Source organism: Condylura cristata, unplaced genomic scaffold (genome assembly GCF_000260355.1).
Source record: "Condylura cristata isolate star-nosed mole 26May11 unplaced genomic scaffold, ConCri1.0 scaffold00013, whole genome shotgun sequence".
Taxonomy (NCBI): domain Eukaryota; kingdom Metazoa; phylum Chordata; class Mammalia; order Eulipotyphla; family Talpidae; genus Condylura; species Condylura cristata.
This window is the reverse complement of record NW_004567114.1, coordinates 20,478,610-20,489,665: the sequence shown is the minus strand read 5'-3', so window position 1 is coordinate 20,489,665 and position 11,056 is coordinate 20,478,610. Positions and strand designations below refer to the sequence as shown.

General features: G+C 45.9%; 1 long non-coding RNA gene across 1 annotated transcript; it reads left to right on the top strand.

Annotated features, from left to right (window-relative positions):
- Window positions 1–7,194: 7,194 nt before the first annotated feature.
- On the top strand, window positions 7,195–10,060 carry LOC105853585. Its single transcript, XR_001145405.1, has 3 exons — window positions 7,195–7,476; window positions 8,150–8,323; window positions 9,002–10,060. It is a non-coding gene; the product is annotated as an uncharacterized LOC105853585 (long non-coding RNA).
- The last annotated feature ends 996 nt before the right edge of the window (window positions 10,061–11,056 follow it).

The following is an 11,056-nucleotide window of genomic DNA, read 5'->3' as shown; positions in this document are numbered from 1 at the left end:
AAACATGGAAGCAGCCCAAATGCCCAAAAGTAGATGACTGGATAAAAAAGATATGGTACATATATACAATGGAATATTACTCAGCAACCAAAAAAGAGAAACATGTCTTTTGCAGCAACTTGCATGGCGTTAGAAAAGATCATGCTTAGTGAGATAAACCAGAAAGAGAAAGAAAAATACCAGATGGTTTCGCTCATAGCAGGAGTATAATGGACCAGGCAAGAAAATAGTAAGAATAATGAACAGCTATATGCCAGAGACATTTTGTGGGGGTGTAGTGGGGAATGGGATCAAAAAAGGGGCAGGGGGAAGAAGTGCACGGGACTATGGTGATGGCACACTGGTGAGTCGGTGATGGGAAACCCACAGGGATTACAGTTGAGATGAAAAAAAAAATGCACAAAATGATGTAAAAATTAGCTGTTATATTATAAAAAATAATAAAAAATAAAAATAAAAACATTTCAATTGGGGCACAGAGTCCACTTGCCTAGTAGGGTGGTCTAAAGGTGATCCAATCTATTCTTTCAGTTCTTAGACTATGTCCTTGAAAAACACTAGCTGTGGATCTGAACCATAGTATTTTTGGTCTTCAGTGGAATTGCTTTTAAACAAACTCAGCTTTGTTAAGAAGCTGTCAGCCTACATTGAGGGATGTTTTAACTGACAAGGGTTTGGAACCCCTTGTCACATTGTGGTAAGAATATTGCTTTTTCTAAATAAGAATCAGTGGAAGAAATTTGTCTTGGGTTTTCATTACAGGAAGAGTTGTTTTTCACCTAAACACCTGGCTTTTATTTTACAGACACTATACATTATACAACTGACCATGTCTCTCTCTCTTTTTTTTTTCATTTTACTTCATGTACTAGGAAGTTCATATCCAGATTGGAAGCCATCTGAGCAAGTATCTAGACCTTCTCAAACTGCAGAACTGAAATCTCACCCTTAGCATCTTACTTTTTTCTTTCTTGTTTTCCCCTTTCCTTTATTTCCTTATTTACCTATTGTTTTTTTATATATATATATTGTGCGTATTTTTTAGGTCATCTAAAATTATTTGAAGAGCTAGAACTAGGTGGTTAAATAAACACAGTAGTGGCAAAGGGGGTGCTTGCTCACAAGAGTTCATTTGCTGACTGGTTGGGTGGCTTGAACAACAGGCTATTCATAAGTACAGGAAATTTGCAAGACTGATGTTAGAAACTCTGGAAGTACCTGTACTATTAATAGTTGCATTTTTAAACAAATTCTTGAATCTCAGCAGTGAATATGTGCCATTCTAACTGGAAAGGTAATTATCAAATTCCTCAGTAGTCCATTTGGCCATGGTATAGAAGTACCTCTACGCCCAGGGGAGCGAGAAACTGGTGATTTTCTCTCATCTAAGCAGCACGGTTTTCTTTTTAAGGTTAATTTCATGTGTGTACCTATCCAAAGATCAAAGTCCAAATACTTAATCAAAACCACTGGTTTTGCAAGTTCTCAGCCAATCTTGGACTAGATTTGCCAACAACAAGAATTGAAGAAAGCAAAACGAAATGGAACCAGGCCCTTGTAAAATACACTGTGTTAAACTTTCATATTTTTTTCCAAGTCAGGAATCAGCACTCAACCCCGTTGATCTTCAAATTATCTCTTTCTCCACAACTGGGAAAAGAAGCAATCAAGGATTAAAATGATTTGAATGGGGCAAAGAAGGATATTTATTTTCTAAATATTTCCTGGTCTTTGTTTATCCTGATGTCATCTGGCTTCCAGAAGGAGTGGTGATGAGCTTCCCTGGTACCAGATGGTACAAGTGTTGGTATAGGGGTGGGCAGAGCACAGGTGTGATTTATGGAAGCCATTCATTCTTCCTGGGCCTGTTCCCTATGGGGTGACTTGCCAGCCACATTGAGAAGAAGGAAAGCTTGAGCCTCACTCTTTGGCCCCTTTTCTCCTGTGAGTGAGTTTGACTCTCACCTGCTTAGAATTGAGAATACCATGGAGATTTTCTGGCAAAAATATTAACGTTGCAGAAAATTGGCCCAGAGTATGGAGGGAGCTTGAAAAGGAAAGAATCAAATCAATTGTATTCTTAAAAAGACTGAAAAAACTCACAACCTGTAAACGCAGCTCACAAGTTCCAGAAGTGGCATTTGAACCCAGGGCCCCTGACTCCAACCCCAGCTCCTCACCTCACTCTCTGTTCCATATGCCTGGTGGGGCTGGACAAGTCACTGAATGAGAGAGCACTGAGCAGCTGTCCCCGTGCCTTCTCTGTCACTTTCTTCCTGTCAGGGAGGAAGGAAGGGCCGGTAGGTTGCTCCCAGGAAGACTCAATACTTCTACAGGCATTTATTCCCAGTTTTCCCTTTAATGAGAGGATGCTATAAAAATACTAATTGTGGGCCCTTCCTGGTGGCGCAGCGGGTTGAAGCACAGCACTAAGAAGCTAAAGCCACTTCAGCATGAGTTCGATTCCCGTTGGGGAGGTGACCCCCATGGTGCCACAGACCTCTCCTGACCCGCCCGCTGTTCCCCTCAGCAGTGTACTTCATCAGTCAGCCTGTTCTGCTCCCCACTCTGTCTCTGGTGAATCTTCTGCACCTCTGACCTGTACCTCAGTTCTGTATGCATAAATAAATCTTAGAAGTTAAAATAAAATAACTAATTGTATACACTTGCCTTAAGAACAAAGCCCCTAAGAAAAACAGTGGTTTTCTCAGAGTGGCAGGAGTCCTGGAGATTGTTCTTTTGTTTGGCTCTGTGATCTGGTTTCCCCACAATTGAATGACAGTGTGGTTAAGTTGGGGGTCAGGTTTGTGGAGAGCTGTGGAGTCGAGGTTACTGAAGGACTAGAAAGAAACATTGTGGGCTTTTAAAGAACAAGGGTCTCTTGCACCCAAAAGGGAGTATGTTTTTGCTGGCAGGACTAAGTGCTCAGACATTGTACAAACAAGGGGGCTGAAGAAGTACGTAGGGAATTGGAACAATAAAGGAGCTAGCTTCTTTTTGCCTGCGAATCCTGTGTGTGTGTGTGTGTGTGTGTACTGGGTTCATTATCATCCCCAGCCCAGTTCATTATCATCTAGAGACCATGTTGCCCAGCTGGCCTGGGGATAAGAAGGTTCTCAAGGGAGTGTGCAAAGGAGAAAATCATGTTCAGTAAAATTACCCTTGAAGATAACTTCCCTATTAAAATAGAATATCCGTGGTTTTGTATCACAAAGTGGTTGCTTTGCATTTAAGGGCCATGATATATGAAGAGATACATACGTTTATATGCAAGAACTTACTAAAGGTGTGGAGTGGTATTAAGCTTGGAGAGGACTGAAAACAGCTGAGGGAATATCTGTCATCTTGTTCTTCATTTTGTGGGTTCTATACTAACCAAGTAGAGTGACCTGAGGAAACATCTTCACTCTTCAAATTGCTCCCCCGCCATGCCTGCCCCAGGCATGGAAGGCTTGTCTTAAAATCTGGGTTTATGAAGCAAGCCATTATTTTAAATTTAGATGCATTTTGTAGCTCGACAAAATTAACATTTTATTCTAAGGTGAAGGCATTTCATTAATTCAATTTAATTGATGAAATGCTAAGGTGAATTTATTCTTACTTCAAAGAAGAAAGCCTTAAGGGGAGAGGGTAGTAAGAATGAGGTAGGTCTGGGTATAAAACCTAGGCCTTTTTTTTTTTTTAAGATTTATTTATTTATGCATAAAGAACTAGGGTACAGTCCAGAGGTGCGGGGGTGGTGAGAGGCTTCACCAGTGACAGAGTGGGGAGAAGACCAGGCCAACTGACGAAGTACACTGCTGAGGGGAGCAGCGGGCGGGTCACCTCTGGGCCGGGGATCGGACTCATGCTGATATGGCTTTAGCTTTTTAGTGTTGTGCTTTAACCCGCTGTGCCGCTAGAGAGGGCCCAAACATGGGCCTTTTAAGAGCCTGGAGTGTGCCTGCCTGCCTTTGCTTGGACACCCAGCAGCCCTGGCCTGCTGTAGCAAGTCTTCTGTGAAGACAATTTTAACATTTTCCTGTTTGGCTCCTTCTCTGGTAGGTTGCAGTGGGAGGCAGGAGGAGAGAAAGGTTGGAGGATGGAGTGAAATCATCTCGATGTACCCTTCTCCCTCTCTCTGTCAGCCCTAAGGTGGTCCCTATTAGAGGTATGTCTGAGATCTCAGGCAGAGAGAACATTCCCCCGATACCCAACACATACTGAGCACCTATTATGTGTGAAGCACCTGGTAGAAGTTTCTAGTGTTCTGGGAACAACCTGTCAGCTCTCCTTTCTCCCTGATACCAGGACAGAAGGAAAGTGACAGAGAAGGTACAGTGTCAGCTGTTTAGTGCTCTCTCATTCAGTGACTTCAGAGCATGTGGAGCGGGACAGAGGGCTTAGGCGCTGGGGCTGGGAGTCAGGTGGTCCTGGGTTCAAATGCTACTTCTGGAATGTGTGAGCTGCTTGATGTTGGACAAGTTGTTCATCCTTTCAGAGCTTCAAACAAGTTATCCAATTATTCTGTCACAAGAAATGATACTTATTGAGCACCTACTATGTGCAACGTATGTGGGACCGATTCTGAGCAACATTCTCTGCCTGAAAGCCTTACAGACTGCAGGGAAGACTGATGTCAGATTTGTGGGTCCAAACCATGGTAACGAAGTTCTCCAAAGGGGAAAGGAAGAAGGTGATTCAGCCCCAATTTGGGTCATTTTGGGGAGAGGACTTAAGGGTCCATGAAGAGCTGTCACTGAAGTTGAGAACTGTGGGATGAGAAGTTGCTGGAATACGTGTGTGTTGAGCATTCCAGCACAGGGTAAGCATTTGTCTTACCTCCAGCTGATGAGATTCCTCTTTCCCTCCTCCTTTAGCTAAAAATAGCCAGGCTGAGCCACTGGGGAGAGCCTCTCTCTATCCAGAGCCCCCCAGAAAGTGGTTCTGTGGCTCCTGCCGGCTGCGCCAGCCCCACGGGTGTGCAGGATGGTGGCCCTCATGGCAGCCCGGCCTTCCTGGCTGTTTCACCTCCCTGAGAGCGTGTCTCCAGCGAGGCTGGGCTCCCAAGCTGGGCGCCCGCCAGTCAGTCTGGCCAGGGAAGGAACTATTTTGGGAATTTTTATGATGGAACAATATTTTTTTGGTAAACAAACGGAAAGCCGTTAAACAGGGACGCTCACCCCCGAGATCCTGGTCACCTTTCTCCACGTGAAGGTGTCACAGAGGCAGCTCTGTCCAGTGGCGGGCATGTCCCCAGGGTGCCCACCTTCAACACACACCCCATCATTTCTTTCAGGATAAACATCTGTGGAAATGGGGAGGCTGCCTCCCCCACCCTTTGGATTCCTTGAAAACAAAAGCTCTTGGTACAGTCTCGGGTAGTGGGGCCAGGCCCTCAAAACTGAAGGCAGCCTGGACTCAGAATGTGAGCTCTGGAAGGGGCCTTAGAGGGCATCTGCCGTCCCCTGCCCACCCCCTCAGCAGGGGAGTGGGCCAAGGCCTGGGGGGGGGAGCCTTCTTAGGGTCTCAGAACTCATCAGCTGCAGATAACATCGTGACCCCCAAACTCCAGACACCTAGCCTTGTTCTCTTTTTTCAGGTGTGAGCCAGACCAGTGGTCAAGAAAAGGAAGTAGATTCGTGTTCGGTGTTTTGGCAGAGTCTGCAGCTAAACCCTACAATAAATATGGAGTGACTAGGAACTCTATTCGCCCTGGCCTCCTCTGTGAGAGGACCTTCACAGCCTGGAGGCCGGTCCTTTGTTCTCTCTTGGCCTAATGAGATGGGGGTGAATGTTAATTTGAGTAATTCTGGTGATCATTGTAATGTAGACATGAAACCGTGATGTTGTACATCTGAACCTGGTATTTATGGCCATTGTACTTCAAAAGTTCATAATGAAATAAAGTACTTTGGGATTAGAGAGATAAAAGTCACTAATGTTTGTTTGGAAAACTTGGGAACTTTTAGGGAGGAAGAGCCGTAGGCTGGAGAAGCAGAGCCCAAGAGCTGGATGAGTGAGTGGCAGGCTTTGTAGGGATGAGGAGAGCTGTTTGGGGCAGGGAGAGGAGGTACACAGGACAAGCTGCTGTAAACAGAGGGGGGAAGGGGCCATTTTTGCAGACCAGCTTAGGGGTCTTCACTTATCCTTTGATGCCCTGGTCCCTTGGAAGGGACTCTTGCCTAGTAGATGTGGCTGTGTTTTGCACTCTGTTTATCTGTTGGTTGCACACTTTGCTTTCTGGTTAGCATGTCCTATTATGACTGGTCTTATAATCTCTTAAATAGTAAGCCCCCAGAGGGTAAGGCCAGTTTCTATTCACTCTTTTTATTTCCTGAGCCTGGTACAGTGTGGATCATAAGCAGTTAACCTGGTGTATGATGCAGCCCGACAATAACCATAGCCCTGGCACTGCTGTGGTCCAGATGTCGCAAAGGGAGCATCTGGCCTTGAGTAAGGAGTACATGCCAGACAGTTCAAGCTGTGGACAGGCTGAGTGCTCCCCCGGGGTCCCTCACCCACCAGCTGTGGGTTGCTTGTGATGAACATGCTGGCGTGTGCTATTTCTCCACTGACTTCTGTGTCCTCTCATTTGATAACAGAACTCCTGCCCCTGAGCTAGGCACAAGGCCATCCAGCCCCTCCTGCTTCTTGGGATGTCCATGGGTGGCTCCCGTCACAGCAGCAGTGAGGACCTTGGGGAGGTCATCTGTGACCAGCAATGGAAGCTGAGTGTTGAGGACAGCAGAGTCGCGTGATGGCCCCTACCTATACACTCTTGTTACAGGCACTCAGTCTGTATATTACTGTCTAATAGAAGGAGCTCTAGTTCTCTGAGCTGTGGTCTTGCACAAATGACCACATCTTTGTAAACCTCAGTTCCCACCTCTGTGAGATGGGAATACTAAGCCTTTCCTTGTTCCTTGGGAAGCATCTAAGAGCTGCAGAGGGAGCTAGGATTTGAAAAGCATAGCCAGCAAAGCAAAGGTACACAGGACTGTTTTCAGGACGAGTGAGGGGTCATGGCTTAGCACTCTATCACCTTCTCTTTAGGGGTTCTGAGTGGCTCAGTAAAACTCTGGTTCAGCTAATCAGAGCCAAGGAGAGCCATGTAGGATGCTCACCATCTGCCCAGAATAATTCTCTCCAACCTTTAAAGTGCTCTGAAAACACCGAATTTGTCTTGGCTGTAATGGGCCCGACCTACGGAAGTGAACTGGGTTGAAAAGCTTTTACACAATTGTAAGTAATGGAACTGGCTGAACCCAGTGAACCTCGTTAAAATGCCATGGGTTGAGTGTTTATGTTTCATGTTCATGATGTCTGAATGTTTAAATTCACACACAAAAATGTAAGTACTGAGCTGCAGTAACTTGCATGCCTGGGCCACTGTTTCAGGACGCAGTGCGTGATGGTGACAGCAGTGTTGACAGGACATGCTGGCTCTGAAGTCCATGGACCCTGCTCCCCTCAATGTGGTTTGGCTTTTCTCCTGTAAGTGCTGGGTACTGGGCCCTGTACCCTACTTTCCTGGTTGATTTATGATGCATGGAGGAGAGAGTCCTTGTGATCTAGATGAGGCAGGCAAAGAGCAGAGTTTAAGGATTTGCTGGGGAAATTGAATGAAAAAAGCAAATATCTAAGAAAGAGATATAGGAAGGTAGCAGGATAAGTGACTGAGCAGAATCAAATGGCTCAAATTCCTCCACCTTAGGAGAACAGTAAAACAAAGTATGACTCATCTCGCAGCCCATTCATTAAAAAAAAAAAAAAATCTATTAATTTCCCCCTGCACATCAGGGTCCTGCATTATTAGGTCTTGGGTCAAAATCTGTGACCTCAGATGATAGAGCTCTTCAAAATGACAATTTTGATGCCTACGTAGTGACATGTAAAATGCTGATGAGATTAATTTAGCAGAAGAAGCCAAGGTCAACATTTATGTACAATGTGATGGCAGTTAGTTTAAAACAAGTGCAGAGGCAAATGAAGTGAGAGAAAAATGGCAAGGAAATAATGAGTGTGGTAGGGTGGTACGCTTTGGCCAACTTTATTTCCCTAATATTCTGTACTGTACTTATGTTACAGTTGTAAATCTTGAATTGTTTTTTTGTCAGTAATAAGGAGGGACAAGATCTGACCACTGACCCTCCCATGTTACCCACAGGTCCAGTTCGTCTTCGAGGAAGTCTTCACCCCCGGCACACACACCTTACGCTGCAGCCTGACTGAAGGCCTGGAGTGTCAGCCGGCGTTTGACTTCTGTTTGGAGTTTGAATCATAGATGTTAACGTTTTGCCCCGAAAGGCAAAAGGACATGCTTAACCTCTGTGATGGCAAGGTCAGCAGCTCTCTAGTGGACATGGGGTGGCACAGCGCAGGGCTTGGTGTTTTCCCCACTCATAGGGCCTGGGCACCTGTCCATTTGAGGCAGGAGATGAAGGACTTGGCCAGTTGTCCACCTTGGAATGGATGGGCCGGGTTCTGCATGTCAAACCAAGGCCAGGCACTTTGCTGCCTCCCCTGGAGAGCGCTGGCTCCATTCGCCCTGCCGCTGGGAGGCCGTGCAAGCAGACAGACCTGGCTTCTTAAAGATTTCACAGATAGTTCATCAAAGAACTACCTGCCTATGGTTAGAAAAATAAAATGGTACAGAAGGGCCTGTAGTTTAAAACAGACCTCTGGGCCCTCCCTGGTGGCGCAGCAGGTTAAAGCGCATCACTGCAAGCCAGCTGCAGCTGCTTCAGTGAAAGTTCGATCCCTGCCCCAGAGGTGACCCACATGGCGTGGCAGACCTCTCCTGGCATGCCAGCTGCTCCCCCTCAGCAGTGTACTTTGTCAATCTGCCTGTTCTGCTCCCCACTCTCTGGTGAAGCCTCTCACTGCCCCTGTGCTCTGGCCTATACCCCAGTTCTGTGTGAATAAATAAATCTTGAAAAAGCCAGATCTCCATCCCCCTCCTCCTTGGATCTGGCCTTGTATCTTGAAAGTGACAACTTTTAGCTGTTTCTCTTTGCAGTTCTTCCAGTTTACCATCCCTAAGGACTACGCTTAGGCTACCGCGTACTGGCAGATCTTCTGGGACATAATCTGTTGTTCCCTGGCTCTGACTAACTCATCCTTCCACTTCGCTAGACATGGACAAGCGTCCTCCAGATCCTCCCTTCAAAAAATGGACTTGCTGCCCAGCTGTTGGGAGCCAGAAGACAGCTGCCAGCTCCTTCAAGGTCAGAATTGCCTCATCCCATTTCATGGGCTTTCTGGGATGGCCGTGCCCAGTGACTGAACAAGGCGGGGCAACAGGCCAGTCTCTGCTGCCCACCTGGGGACACGAGCAGTGAAGACCCACTCCGGACCCTGGGCCAGGTTGGTGGGGCTTTGACGGATCTGCACTGCAGCTTAACTTCTTCCTGTGCACAACCTGCTTCCTTCCCCTTTTCTGCATAGGTGTCCAACTTAATAAACATCACGTGCCCCTAACTGTCACAGTGTCTGCTTCCTGGAACCCATCTGAAAGAATCGCCCACCTGTAAGAATGGCCCACCTGAAAGAATCGCCCTTGCTCCTCTTGCAGTTTTTCTAGGATGTCAGTTTGTACCGTGTCCACTAAGTAGGAAGCTCATTTCCCCAAATTCCATCCCCCGTGTGGTTCCAAGTTTGGGTTAGCTGAGGGGCGTCTGTAATATTTGTGAGTTAGACACTGCGCGGTAGCTGTTTCCATGCTCTGAAGGTTGCTGGAAGCCAGGTCTGCTGCAGCTGGCCTGCTGTCATGAACATGGTCACGCACATGGGGCTCACTTTGTTGACAGCTGCCCAGGGCTTCTCCACTCCTTCTGATTCCCCTTCTTCAGCTTTTCTGGGGTCTGGGGTAGAGACGCGCAGCTCTAGGATAGGAGTGCCTGCTCTTTGGGAAGGCCACGTCATGGACTGGCGGCCAAGGGAACAGATGTGCGTTTCATGTTGTCCTGTGGGCTCCATCTTGTCCTCCCTCCTCAGTTCCATCCTTTCTTCTCGAACACCCATCTGCCACCTTGGACCCGACACCAGACATTGAGGTAATAGTCTTGTGGAGATTGTAGATCCAGGCCCCACAACACTGTCAGGTCTAGTCTCCATAATTGGTCATTTGTTCTTGGATTCTAACTGATGGAACTTAATTAAAGTTTCTCTATTCTGACTTTGTGTCTTCTTCTTCTTTTTTTATTTATAGGTTTTTCCAAGATTTATGTATGCATACAAGAATTGGGGTACAGATTAGAGGGGTGAGAGGATTCCCCAGAGACAGAGTAGGGGGCAGAACAGGTAGATCTACTGAAATACACTGCTGAGGGGAGCAGTGGGTGGGTCAGGAGAGGTCTGCCACGACATGTGGGTCACCACGGATCCAACTCTGTGCTGCAGTGGCTTCAGACAGCTTCATAGTGCTGTACTTTAACCCCTTGAGCCAACAGGGAGAGCCCTCTTCTTTTTTAAAAAAGATTTATTTATTTATGTATACTCCCTACCCTATAAGGTGGGCTACTAGCTTCTCCATACTTATCTTTCCTTCTCTTCCTTCCTCACATTTTTTACTAGTTATTTTTTTAAGTTGTACATTGTTAAGTGTGGTAACATTATATTGTATCCTAAAATCATAGCAAATCTTTCCTTTTTTGTCCATAGTTCCTTCTAAGTGTTGACAATTGATAGCAGTGTCTAAAGTAGACTATTTTGTGGGGGTAAACAGGTAGAGGGAGAAGTGATGGGTTATTATTTTAATACTTTTCACATTTAAGTGCAGATCAGATACCTGTGTCACTCAAGGGATAATGCTTAGTATTAAGAACTACATATTTTGTTTCACATTCCCTTATTCTGATCTATGGAATTTCATTGCAACATCATTTTCTTTGTCAGTGGTTTGTGTTTCCCAGGTTTTTTTTTTTTTTTTATTGCTCTCTTTATTCCTATATGAGCACATTGATTCAAAAGCTAATCTCATATAGAAACACTCTCATGGCCACACCCCAAAGTAATGTATAACTAGTGATGTGGACATCCCTTGATCTAGTAAAGTTAACACGTAACATTAGTC